Genomic DNA, 14,347 nt, shown 5'->3' on the forward strand with positions numbered 1-14,347 from the left:
TCGTACCATCCTCTCTGCGTAAGACCATAATAAAATCTTATTTTATGGTTACGTTTTCAATTGTTGGATATTTAAAAATCGACTCTTCTTTTTAAATATACGTATCTTTGATGATGTATTGACAAAAAGTGGTGCCGTTCATCACAGTGCGATACATGAAATTTTTTACTATTTTGGATTTCTATTGACTGAGTTGAATTTTTAGTTACATGTAAATTTTAGTAAAATTGTAATATTTCAGAAGATAGAAGAAAAAACAGATGCAGTATTAGTTTTGGAATAAATGAAAAAGTGGAAGTGGAAACGATTGTAACAAGTTAAGAATTCAGAGACTTCACTCGATAAAGGCCCATGAATCTTTATACGACCCAAGATCACTCCGTGAAGCCTGTAATTCTCTTGTTTGGTTCGTAATACTGTCTCTCGTCTTCTAGTATGCAAATGTTGTCATGTTCTGGTTGTTGAGTAATAGTTGGCAAGGTCGTAAAATGATGATTTAGACGAGGAACCTATTAATTCTACTTCTTCACTACAGTCACTTTCTGTCCAATCTAGAGAAACCTGAAAGATTTTATCGGCTTTTATGCATGCCAGTGACACATTTTCGATTTGTTGACGGACGTAATGTAATACAGTTTAACTATTCAAATAAAATGATTGAGAGAAAACTTCTGATATTACTTGAACATTATTAAAGAATTTTCTTGTCACTTCCTATTTTTATTTTTGGTCGACGTCACTTCCCATTTATTTTTAACATAGGTTTACATAGGTAGAAAAGTTCTCAAAGACAAAGCTAGATCTGCACATACTCCAATGCATCGTTATTGTTGGTCTGCAAATTTTTTGGAGATTATATATATAGATATAATTTTTTAATTAAAATTCTTACTAAATGTTTATAGTTCCTAAATTTTTAGATCCGGCCTTGTCCAAAAACATGTAAAAGTTGAATATAAGTATGCATGTTGTGTACACATTTTAAAGAGTACTTTATTATTATTATTTTCTCATGCCAAATCAGCATCTGTTGAGGATGTTTTCCCGCAAAACATACAAAAAAAGAAGAAGTCGTAACCACTACTCCTTAGCAAATGCATTAAACAAAGACAAGACATTGCATGTGTCCTTGCGCAAGTTAACTAGCCGGGCCTGGACTGACTTCGTCGTGCTCGAGAACCGGTCTGAGCAAGTGTTCTCCACCTCCCAGTCATCCGAAGCGGAAGTGAACAACGCTTGCGCCTTGCTCACGTGAAACAAAAACTGGCTTTGAACACTCTCACTGTCATCAGAAAGCTTCAGCTCTCGGACCGCTTCGGTCAGTGGTGAAAACGTACGGGCTCGGTGCACAGTCCTGGAGGGTTCGGTACTGGCTATTCTTTAGGTGCGAGACTAAGAGCTTGGTGGACTGGGCATGTTTCATGGTCACTGCTAAAGCGTTTTTTATGAGGCGTTGAGGGTTTGACTGGATCGTATTGGCATAAGTGGAGAGAGAGTGGACGCACAAGGATCGGTACGTTGTGGTTTTCCAAGAGGATTTGATGAAGCTTAGGGCCTTTTTGGTGGTGGTAGTCGCTGTGGCAGCGGCAGTGAGCTCCCCTGGGAAGAGGTAGGAGATGGAGAGGCCTAGAAATAGAATTTTGTAGTGTTTTGGCATTGGTATTGAGTCTATTGACGTTATTATATACTCCATCTCCAAAGATTCATGCAGCTGTACAACATGTCAACAACGGAAAGAAAGAGTTGTAACTTTTGTTGTATACATCACATGTGAGTATAGATAGTAAGTAGTAACCTTCAAGAATCTTGAGGGGCTTCAGATCTCAGGCTTGAGATATGAATAAATCTCTATAGCTCTTTTGCCTCCTATCTAATGCTATGCTTTCCAAATTATTATTACATTTTTTGCCTGAAAGAGAAGAGAACAACGGCCTGAACCAGAATCAATCACCTAACTCCAGGTAGATTCTCAATACATAATCATCATCATGTTGGGTTTGTTGATGGGGCTGATTGGTTTGAAGCTTCTGTAGATTCCTTAGCGTTCTTTTGGACAAGATCGTAGTTGATCGAAGCCAGTTGTGAGAGGTTCTGACACAAAAGAATTGCCAAATGAATAAGCATTCAAAGGTAGAGAGAGCGCAGGAATTTAACTGACCTTGAAAGAAAAGTTGCTGAAGGTATACTTCACAGCAAGATTCGGTCCACTTCCAAATTCTGCTAAGTTACCACACTCATCCCCCTGTTTTTACAATATTAAAACATTTATTATGGAAGCAATCAAGAGAAATGGAAGTGAAAAAAAAGAGAGAGTCATACATCTTCCTCATGTGTATTGAAGGAGCTGCTGCTGCTGCATGTGTCAGTAAGGTCATCAAAATCACTACCTCCATGAACATTTTCGTCTTCCGGGTTCCATATATATTTGCTCATGAAATAGCTAGTGTCTTGTGGTTCCGCTGATGGTACAAACATAGCCTGTAACAAAAGATAAAAAACTGAGATTATTAAGAAGTTATATTTTCTTCTTCTCAAGGCACCTTAATAGAATATAGAAAAACACCTTTTGCCTGGCAAGCGTGTCCCAGTTAATATCTTTGAAAAAATTATGCCGTTTCACCTGTAAATAGATTTTTCAGAAAATCGATATCCACCTTTAAAAAAAATGTTAGGTATGGGATGAACTAATAGACCTTTACCTAGCTCCCGTTGCCCCTAGTCTTTGGACAGGATTTTCTGTTAACAGCCTGTAACAAGAACATAAGTAGACAATGTTACCACAATTAACATGTTCTTGTTTCACTTTTGATCGATTTTCTGAGATTTATTGCAGAAAGTATATGTGATCTTACTTGTTGATCAGATCATATGCTTCATAAGATATCTCCTCTGGCACATTAGGCCATGGTATATCTCTGTTGATTATATTTTCAAAAATTTGCTGCAAACACATGAATAAAAGAAATGTTAAACACATTGATACCTAATGAGTTCAGCTTTTAAAAAAAAACATTTACCTGTGGGGTTTCTGCGTTGAAAGGAGGTATACCCACCAGAACCTCAAAGAGAATAACACCTACTGACCACCAATCAGCTGTTTGATACAGTAAAACGTAACAGGGAAAGTAGAAGAAGATGAACAGTAACTCGTATTTGATTCGATCCAATGTTACACAAAGAATCGACTCTCACTCGCCAAGAGATACATGTAGAAACACTCTAGAGCTGAGATGAGGAATCAATGGTGATTTTCCTAGAAAATCACCAAGAAAATATAGAGAATATAGATGAAGAAGATAACAAACTTTCTTGACTATTTTCGATGATTCTAACTTCTGTTTTCTCAAGCTATATATCAACTCTAATTGCACCATCTTGATGACGTGTCCAGCTGACGTGTCACCATTAGCACCACCACTTTTCCTTTAGCAAATCCTCCCTCTTTGAAAAACCTTGACCACAAGGTTTATCAACAACTTCCATGTCCACAATTGCAGCATAAAATATGTGAAACGTTTGACAATCAGTGGCTCTAAGTCTTTTAAAATCGTTGTGCACTCTAATAACCCTCCTGAATCAAAGGGCATGCTTGTACTAACCCCCACATCTCCAGTTACTAGCAGGAACCACAAAACGTTTTGTGTTCTATTTAGCAGCAGTAAACTCCTTATCGCAAATGACTTCTGTATTAGGCTGTTCTCCCTCCACTGCTTTTCAAGTCTCATACAAGCAGCCTCCATTACATCTCGTCTAATAACAGAAACACACTTCTTGTGCACCAAAACTGTATTCTCAGCTTCATCAATGCTGCCATTTTCCATCACCAAAACCGAAACCCCAAAAGCTGAGATTGTGGTTCTTCTGGCCAATCTATTTTTGAACTTAAAAATCCAGTCCTTGCAAAGCAGTCTCTTCCATAACACTGAAAGACATTGCTTCTCCTCAAGTTTCTCATTAAGCTGAAGACTTTTTCCCTCTACTTCATGAAGATAGCGAGCATTTTCACTGTCGTTAACTGACCTCCGTAAGCCAAACACCAAGCTTGCTCTCCAAATATTTTTCAAAACAGATCCTTCTTCATTCTGAAACTCAACAATATAAACTGAAACAGATTCGTGTTGATACGTGATGAGCCACAACACAACGTCAACGTGAGCCACAAGACTGAGCATCTCTAGCAAGCCTAACGTAGCCAATCCCCAGTATGGGACCTTACTTCTTAGATGATTCATCATCAAAGACTCAAAACTCTGGTCTTTATTTTTTACCATCAGAACGTACCAGACCTTATGCTGTAGAGTGCTAAACTTCTCTCCCCTGAAACAGAGAAATCCCAGTGTGATCAGGTCACTCTTGATCCCCATGAACTCACACATAAATTTTCCATTGTAACTCAGCTTTATCCCTACAACATCTCTCCAAAACGCCTTGATGTTGTTCCTAAGTGAGCCAAGCCACCACCTCAGTTTGTACACGAACCATGACTGTTGTTGACTTCTCCAACGACCACAAGTGGTCCTTTTCTCCAATGATCCCACATGATCAATAACACATAGACTGTTGGAAGTTTGGTGCTTTACTCTCATAGATGTATAACGACCATTTTCTGGCAGGCATCTCCACAGATCCTTCATTTTATACTTAAATTTCCAGCTCTTGTGACACTTCAGTTGCTTCCTTTTACGAACAACCCTTTGAAGCAAAAGATCAAACAAGTGATGTGCAACTATCTCAGCCTTAGCATCTTCTAATTTTTGAATCAATTCTTCCACCATGTCAACATCCAAAACGTATGTGTGTTCTACCCTTGGAGATTTCCACTCATCAATTCTCAGTTTGCCAAAATCTCCATGTAATTGCAAGCTTTTGTTCTCAAGAAACACATATTCCAATCCTCCTATCCTATGGCATGGTTCCAAAAGAGAGATTGGTACCTCGTTTCCTAGCGATTCAATCTGCTCTGGATCCTCTGAATTCACATCTACATCAAGAGTCAAACCAGTCGACTCCATCTTGGTAGTTAAATCACTTTCATCTCGTATGTGAATCGCTGAAACTGATAAGGACTGAACTTGCGACTCTGAAACAGCAGGATTAGGCATCGTCATCTCTTGAATCACATCGGCCTTCCTGACCTTAAGTGCCACTAACCAATTATGCGTTGATACGTCCCTCTCCGTCTGCAATCTGATCCGTTCCAGATCATCTCGTTCACCAAACATACGTATCAAGCTAATCTTTAGTTCGTCCCAAGTTTCAAAATACTTGATTTCTTCTCGTTGATGAACAAAAGATTCTGCTTTACCGCCAAGAAGATACACAGCTAACGCCAATTTGTTCATATCCGAGTAGTCATCACAAGCAAATTGATCTTCCAACTTTGAAATCCAAGGACGCAAATCGCAGGAAACACCTTCGAAGACTTGGAACTCAACGCCTGCCATTGATTCCGAGGTTCGACTGGCTCTGATACCTTTGATACAGTAAAACGTAACAGGGAAAGTAGAAGAAGATGAACAGTAACTCGTATTTGATTCGATCCAATGTTACACAAAGAATCGACTCTCACTCGCCAAGAGATACATGTAGAAACACTCTAGAGCTGAGATGAGGAATCAATGTCACCAAGAAAATATAGAGAATATAGATGAAGAAGATAACAAACTTTCTTGACTATTTTCGATGATTCTAACTTCTATTTTCTCAAGCTATATATCAACTCTAATTGCACCATCTTGATGACGTGTCCAGCTGACGTGTCACCATTAGCACCACCACTTTTCCTATAGCACTGTTTTACCTGTAGTGAATGATTTATATAAGTCCATGAACAGATTCATGCTTGGTGCATATCCCCTAATGAAAATACTAACCATGACCCATTCCAAGAAGTATTTCAGGCGCAAGATAATCAGGTGTTCCAACAACTTCATGTTTTTTACGACTATCTTTTCCTTGTGAATGTTGAGGTCTTCCATCCTCTGCGAAAAATTCACTGTTTCCTAGTGATGCATCAACTGATAAGTCATCTGTGCTGTTGATAAGACCAACCTTGGAAAGCCCAAAATCCGTCAACTGTATCACAAGGGAGCAGATTCTGTGAGAAAATGTGGCATCTAACCAAATCTGAATGGTACGAAATGTATCGTCAGATATTCAATATGATTCTATAAAATCTAGTCTCGTTAACGGATTCTAGTCAATTGAACGGATCTTCTGATTGTAATGCAAAGCTTTAAAATCAATAAATATCAACCTTGATATGACCATCCTGATTGATCAACAGATTGTCTGGCTTTAAGTCTATGAATAATATTTACAGAATGCAAATACTCCAATGCAAGAACCTGACAAAAGCATTTGATTAAAGTTCAACTTCTATCATGTGGAGAGAAAATTTGAGGTGTTAGAAAAGGCCTTACAACTTCTGCAATGTAAATGCGAGCCATGTCTTTGTCTAAGCAACCAAGATTTCTCAACAAGGAAAAGAGATCTCCACCATTCAAGTACTCCATGACCAGATAAAGATTCTCACGGCATGTGAAAGAATAAAAAAACCGGACCTGCACAGCTAATAGTAGAAGCATTAGAGAAACCACAATAGTTTTTTCATAACAGTAACTATATCATTTCTGACATTACATACCACGAACGGGTTACGAATTGAGATAAGGATGTTACGCTCAGCTAAAATACTCTCAACAGCATTTTTACGGATCATATCAGCCTTCTTTAAAACCTGCATCATAGTTTAGACAAGAGTTGCAGACCTCAAAATTTTAAGAGAAAATTACAAATATAGGCTCTCAAATTTGTGGAATTTGTTTTTACATATATAGGCTCTCAAATTTGTAGGAAAAATTTTCTTTATATAAATCATTACTAAATTGTTTATAGCTCCCAAAATCTCAAGACCGGTCTGGTGGTTACGGTAAGAACAAGTTCAAAGAGTAAAGTCGGAAGAGAGAGTATAATGTTTAGTAACACCAACCTTAATGGCAAACAAATCACCAGTTGCTCTTTTTCTTGCAAGAAACACTCTTCCAAATGCACCTCGGCTGATTGGTTTTATAATTTCAAAATCTTCTATCGATGTTCGATCTTTAGCTCGTGGATTAAGTGGACTTGTACGTAAGATACGCACTGCATCCTCGTCTGCTGAGCTTTCTTCCTCCGCCACGGTGTTTGGTGAGTCTACTTTTTCATCATCTATTAGTCCACAAAGTTTAATGTACTTCTCCCTGGATTTTGAGAAACAGTAAATTAAATTTGCTACTAAACAGTAAGTGATGATTAAAAAAACATAGGTTAAGTAGAAATGATTACTGCAATAGCTTCTCTATTCGTCTTCCAAACTTTTCTACAACAAGGGCATCTGCTTTCCTATCTTGAATAACGTAGTTTAGCTCATCCAACTGCTCAATCATGAAGTCCAATGAGCTGTATCCACAAAAATTCACATTTGCCACAGAGCGAGCAATCTCTAGCAACTTGTTTATCTGTCAACTCAAAGCAGAAAAATAAGAATGTGAAGCAGAATCTGAAGGAAACAGGGAAAAAAAAAGGCTAATAGAATGTAAACATTTTGTCAAAAGTCCACAGTTCGAGTGCTGATGGGACGAAACTAATATTACATATGATGTGATTTCGGGCCTGAGGTTTCGGCCCCGAAACTCCTGGTTTTCAAAAAAAGAAAAAGAATATAAGCATGTTACCTGTTGACAATTCTCTAGCTCTGTTATTGTTCTTCGACCACTTAGTAGCAAATCTACTTGGCTTATCCTTGGTGTTCCTGGTGATGGTTGTGTCAAGTATTTTCCTTCATTGGTCATAGACACTTCATCCAAAGAAAGTGTCCATGACTCAAGAATTTTCTCAAGGCTTTCAGCAACTCTTTCAAGTCTTAGGTTGACATCAACACCCTTCAAGTCACATCTATCAGCGATGGTGCATATTCGAGAGTGCTATTCTACATGTACAACTGGTATTTCGACTTCGCAGATACGGCAAATCATAGAGTTGTCGTATGTCATACACTGACGATCCGCCCAGAAACCCCACATATCATTTCCAGGCTGGCCTGATGGGCTATGCAAGGCTTCAGCATTTTCATCAACGTACACTGTTGGTTGGATTTGGCTCTCACCTTTCGCGGCCTTGGGAGTGGTATTAGCACTATGGTTTTTCGCAGCAGCAGATGGAAGCTTCTTCCATGATGACATCCGGAAGTTGCTCGAAGCTGTATCATTACTTTTTGCAGTATTTACTTCATTCTCATCAAATCCACTGCTCGCGTTCTGATCAAGACTTTTCATTTGGATCTCTCGAAGAAGGTCTTGTTTTCGCGAGATTTCTACCATCTGTTCGGGATAAACACCCACATCACTTAGCTGGTGCATCTTGAGAATATGTTCTTCGACATAACCGCTCTCTTTACGAAATTGCACAAGCCTATTGCAGCGAGTAAGTATGAAAAGAAGACGGTTATGAGCTTGCTTGAGACCTCCCATGGGTAGCTCCTGACGTTTATCGTCAAGTTTCTGAACAATACCTTCACATTTCACCCAAAACTCACCAGCTAGCATGGTTGCACATAGCCGAGCCTCGATCAACAGATCCACGAGACCCATTCTTAACTCTTTGTTAGTTTCAGGGGTGGTCTCTAGAGTGGTCACCAAGTATCCAGAAAAGACTCCTAAATCAGCATCAACATCTTCCTTTTGTCTTTCAAACTTGGTTCTAATCGCCGCCATAACCTCCTAAACAGTATCATTTAATTCAAACTCAACTCATCAGAAGTACAGACCAAACCAATAAATAAATTTTGGTTGACTTCAGTTAAAGTTTTCTTAGACCCAAACAAACCGAATTTAGACCGAAATGTCTACCCCTAGAAATACTAACCTCCATGTGACCAACTGCTTGAGACCTCCACACGGGGAAAGGCCGTACACCTTTGGAGTTGAGTTCATGAGAGAAGCTTTTGACGTCATGAGGTTTCTTCTTGCGTCCACCACCGGTGACACGCAAGACGGCTTCAAAACGTGGAGAATGAGATTCCTTTGCAAGAGAAGTCGTTTGCATTGATGAACAAATTAAATTCATCAAATGAGCTTAGGAATGTGAATTTGAGAACCATACAAAGAAGAAGATTACTCACCTCTATCCCTGGATTGGGACTTACAGGCACACGTAGAGATTTTGATTGGCTCCATTGAACTTTTTTTCCTACAAGCAACAAAAACAAAGTCAATGCCATTAGGATCATCTGTTAATCTTTTACCAACTGTTTGTATTACACAACAATCACAGTGTGTTACACACGAGTACGAGAGAAAAAATAAAATCTTATTTCAGAAAGTTCCGATTTACTTTAACTTGTCTTAAAATACTTTGATATTATTGAAATGAATGTGTTTACAACTTATGATTGATCTTTATATAGAGATCGAATCATTGCAAGTATAAGAGACACAATTCTTCATAATAAAAGACATAACATGAAGACTTACAATTCTTTGTGTAATAACTAACTTATGTAAATGTATTAAGAAGATATTAGATTATATAATTTAGGGAAATTTGGAAAAAAGGAACAAAAGAACTAAGCTATTGTCCCCTTGGAATGATTTTACTAATTCATGTCCCCTTAGTACAAACTATATGGAAAACCCACTTTAGTCCTTCGTATTTAGATTTATAAAAATAATTAAAATGTAAAAACATAATAATAGTTAAATAGAGTTATAATATGGTATAATCAATGTAAATAAAGTTTTAAAAAATCCTAAACCCAACCGTCTCCAACGCTTCTCCATCGAAAGTCAACGATTCCGGTGTTCCCATCAACGTGTTCTCTCCGGCGTTTTTGGTTCGCCTGCAAACTCTAAGTTGTCGTGCCATCTTTCCTTCCTCCTTCATCTTTGGTATTTTTTTGTTTCCTCTTCCCTTATTTTTTCCAACCTTGTTTTTTCTATGAATCCTAAGTGACCTTGTTTTCTCCGACAGCGTAAATCAGCGTTGACACGAGGCGGACGAAGCTTTCATCACTGATTAAAAACAAGTAGGTGTTCGATTTTCATCTCGGTTCCTTTTTTCTCAAAATTGAAGGTTAGGTTTTGAGATCCCCTTTTCGATTATGAATTTTTTTTAAAGATTTTGTTGATGTGCATGTATTAGTAAAATACTGAATGGCTTAGAAACTCAAATTGATTCAAGTTTATTGTTGGAACAATCCTTTGATTGTCTCTAATAATTTTCAATTTCATAGTTCGTACCAGCAACTGCAGTTTTTGGTGCATCGTGGACTGATTGGCATCGTGCATTCGCTTCGATAAAGTAGGTTATATATTTCTGTAACTTATTTTCTTCTTCTTTTAAACCAAATTGAAATACATAATATATGATTGTTATTCCAGCATATGCAGCAATTGTTCGAGGATGGTTTGGAGCTTGGCCTATGCCACTCGGCTGGGAAAGGCCGTGGCAGGTAATACATCTTTCTCCAGAACTATATATTCGAGAGCTTGGTTCTTGTTCTTGGTCATGGTTATTGAGTATAACTAATGCTTATACCATTATTCTTTTAACAGGAGTGGCCTATATGCGTGTGTTATGGAGCTATAGGAGGCTGCATTGTTGGACATATTCTCTCATTGAGTCTGATGGTTTTGCTCAGTAAACACAAGAATTTGAAGGTAGCCTAGAAAGATTGATGTGTCTGGATCTGCAGAATGAGTTTCATGTATTTTTTTTTTGACTTGATTGCTAGGTAGATTGAGAGGCAACAATAGGGCATTGTTATTGTTGGCTTGAACAAAAGAGTTGAGCGATTTCCCACACAATGTGAATCAAGCGTTTGAGAATTGCAAAATTCTAAAGTCGACGATCCGCAGACTTTAAATTCGACCATGTTTTGGTAAACGCAAATGATAAAAAGCCCACCACCGTCTTTACCATATAAAATGGGAGTTTTCACACATCGGAATTAAGCAGAGAAACTGACTTATAAAATAATACGCCCACGAAGGGGATTCGAACCGACGACCACAAGATTAAGAGCCTTGCGCTTTACCAACTGAGCTTGGCGGGCTTGGTGCTTATAAATTCTGTTAACACAAACTTAGTATATCTAGACGCAAGAAACTATTAGCACACAGATACTTTCGAACAGATTTCTGGTTTATCACCATGTAACGGGAACAATTAGAGTTGAGGATTATAGAATCACTGAATCAATAAATGAAAAAAGAACGCAGTAGTACAAGAACAATTTATTAAAACAATTTGAGTTTCCCTTTAGAGATGGCTTTGACAGATAGCCTTGTCGTTCCCAGTCAAGCCATAACAGTGCAGAGGAAGGCCAAATGAAGCAATGCTGTTAAGAGATATCGATTTAAGAAGATTCAAATTTAGGGAACAATATTTAAAAAGGAAATAAAAAAAGATTTAATAAATTTAGGGAATATTTTGTAACCATTTTTTTCCTAAATTTTCGGATTTTGTTTACAAATCCAGTAGAACTTATATTCTACCAATGTTAGAAAAGAGATGAACTCTTAGATAGAGAATACTGAGTTTATAGGTAAAAGAAAACCACGTAGAATGTATAATCTGTCAAGACAGATATGAGAATGTTTAGTATGTCTTGTGATCTACCAAAAATACAGAACATAGAATGAATTGTAGATTTGTTATTCTTCCGAACTAGATGGATATGTTTTCGGTGTATTGCGCATTCTACGTATGGTAGATAATTGTGTTTTCGGTGTATTGTGCGTTCTACGTATGGTAGATCATTGTGTCTTACCTAGACTGCATTTTCTAAGTCTTCGTAGATGGTAGATTTGATATTCTAACACTTTTAGTCCATTTTTAAACTTACTATTCCAATTTTTTTTAATCCAAAAATACTTTTCATATATGCACATGCTTGACTACTTCATGTTTTATATTTTTCTTAATTTTTTTGTACTGTAAATATAATTATATGAATTTTTAGTTACATAAAGGGTAGTGAAAGTCTAAAAGTGGAAAAAATTGATTTTGTACTAAGGGGACAATAGCATAAATTAGTTGTTCCTTTTTTCCAAATTTCCCTATAATTTATCATCATCGTCGTCTCTCCGATTCAATGCGTGTATAGTTACAATCAAGTGGAAATTTCGAATTTCATACGATGATCCGGTTGATGAGGAGCATCGGCGCGAGCATCAGCAGCCTCAACCTGAATTGGCGGCGTGGAGGAGGAAACTCTCAAAGGAGACGGAGGAGCTGGAGATGATGATTTAGTTCTGATGTGGTTTAGACCTAAGGAAGAAGGAGCAAGCATTTCCGGAGAATCGTGGCTCGTTGAGCCTTGGTCAGCTGCTGATTGACGACGATCATCTTCCTTCAGGAGTTTCGCGCTGGTGGAGGTCTGTTGCTGATCCCGATCATTCTCAGGCGAGTGTTCCGTCGTTGACATGGGTGACAGTTGTGATAGAATCTTGAGTACTTTTTTAAAATTTTGAAGATAATTAATTGAATTTTCATTTTTACATTTATGATTTTTCTTTGTTGAGAGTTTAGCAAACTGAGGTTTTTTCGCGGGAAGTGGTGGACTAAAAGTTGTTTACTAGTTGCAACTTGCATTGCAAGTCTTCTCAAGCGTGTGATCTTATATACAGTACTAGTGTGTCTCCCGTGCTGCGCACCGGGCAAATCTCTTATGTTTTTATTTATTTTTATTTAAAGGTATTAAAAACAGAATTTGATTAACAAACTGAAATTAGATTAAATACTCACACAAGACCATTTTACCTTCTCAGCATCCTTAAGCTTTGACTTTGTCCTTTCAGACCCTGAAGTTAGATTAAATACTCACATGTAATTTACAAATAAGACTAAGTCTAACTTATATACAGCTAAAACTACATTTATAAAATAACTTTGATGATTAATCATAAGAATATGAGTATACTTAAACAAACCATTAAACTTATCATGCATCTCTGATTAACCGCAACATATAGACTTATGTTATTAGCTCACTGAATACAAATATTAGTTTGGAGCTTTTGTCTTACTTCTTTATGTCTTGCTGTTCATGTGTTTTTCCTAATTTAACTTGCAATCTATGACTGATTTCTCTTATTACATTCATAGCTACTATACCCACCGTAGTACTTTAATGGTGTTTTCAATTTATATTTTGTTTTAAAATCTATTGTAGAATAGAAAAACAATTAAAACAGAAATACTTTACCTTTTATAAGAGTTTGTTCCTCGTAGACTTCCATGTCTGCATGTTCTATCTTTCTCCTTTTTAGCCGGATCTTACTCTAGATCTCTTTTCACTATTGAATTAATCTCCGGTAATTCAAAGCCATCATATCCACTTTTTTTTAATTTTCATAGCCACAAAGAAGAAAGATAACAACTGGATAATACAGTTTAATGGAACTCGGCTGACTCGTACCACACTATATACGGGTCCAATTATGTATTATAGTATTGAAATTGAAAAGGAATTAGGAGTGTATTTTTTTCCTAATCTATTTACTTTTGATCGAGACTTTGCTTCTATTTGTCTACCGAATTTTACAAATATATAGGAGCAGGAAAAAAAGCTTGTGGAAGGAGGAGGATTATGGGTAGTGGGATACGTGGGATACAGTTTTTGACATTTTAATTATTTTTAAATTTTGTAAATATAAATTATGTGGCAAATTTTGATTGGTGAAGTGACTTGCAATTTAGTATATAAAGGATACTTTTTAAATTGTTGATTATGTAATAGTAGTTGTTGGAATATTTGTGGAAAATGTTGTTATAATACAACGTGCTTCCAACAAATTGCATGTCTTCTCCATTTCTACAAACGAAAAATTATCCAATCTTTGTGTTTTTGAATTTAAAATTAGCATTTCCTGATGTTTTCTTCAGGGTTGACTAAAAGCACGGTTCTAATATTTTTTGGTTAACCTTCTAGAAAGATGGATTTTCTTTTAATTAAAAACACGTTGATACTTTGATTATTAATACAATAAAACAGAATTAACAAAGTTTATTACTAGTTAAAAATGATGAACATCCAAGTGACTAGGCTGGAAAGAAACACTGAGGCCCATATAAGTTTGTTTTCAAATGTTCAATTCAACGATAAGTCTCACTTGACCTTAAACGAGTATGATGGGCTCGCCTCCCTTACCCTTAATGTACATGACGTTAAAGAACGCATTTGCGAATGAGGTGACTGCGATTAGTGGAAAGGATAAAAGACTATACGTTATCCAGACCTCTCTCGAGAGATTTGGAGACTGGGCAAGTAAGAAGCGGAAACAACGTAACCCACGAGTTGTTTCAG

At 37.1% G+C, this 14,347-nt stretch overlaps 1 pseudogene; it reads right to left on the reverse strand.

Moving 5' to 3' along the window:
* Positions 1–1,716: 1,716 nt before the first annotated feature.
* On the reverse strand, positions 1,717–12,596 carry LOC106383888 (annotated as a pseudogene).
* Between the last annotated feature and the right edge of the window lie 1,751 nt (positions 12,597–14,347).

Source organism: Brassica napus, unplaced genomic scaffold (assembly GCF_020379485.1).
Source record: "Brassica napus cultivar Da-Ae unplaced genomic scaffold, Da-Ae ScsIHWf_773;HRSCAF=1112, whole genome shotgun sequence".
Lineage (NCBI taxonomy): Eukaryota > Viridiplantae > Streptophyta > Magnoliopsida > Brassicales > Brassicaceae > Brassica > Brassica napus.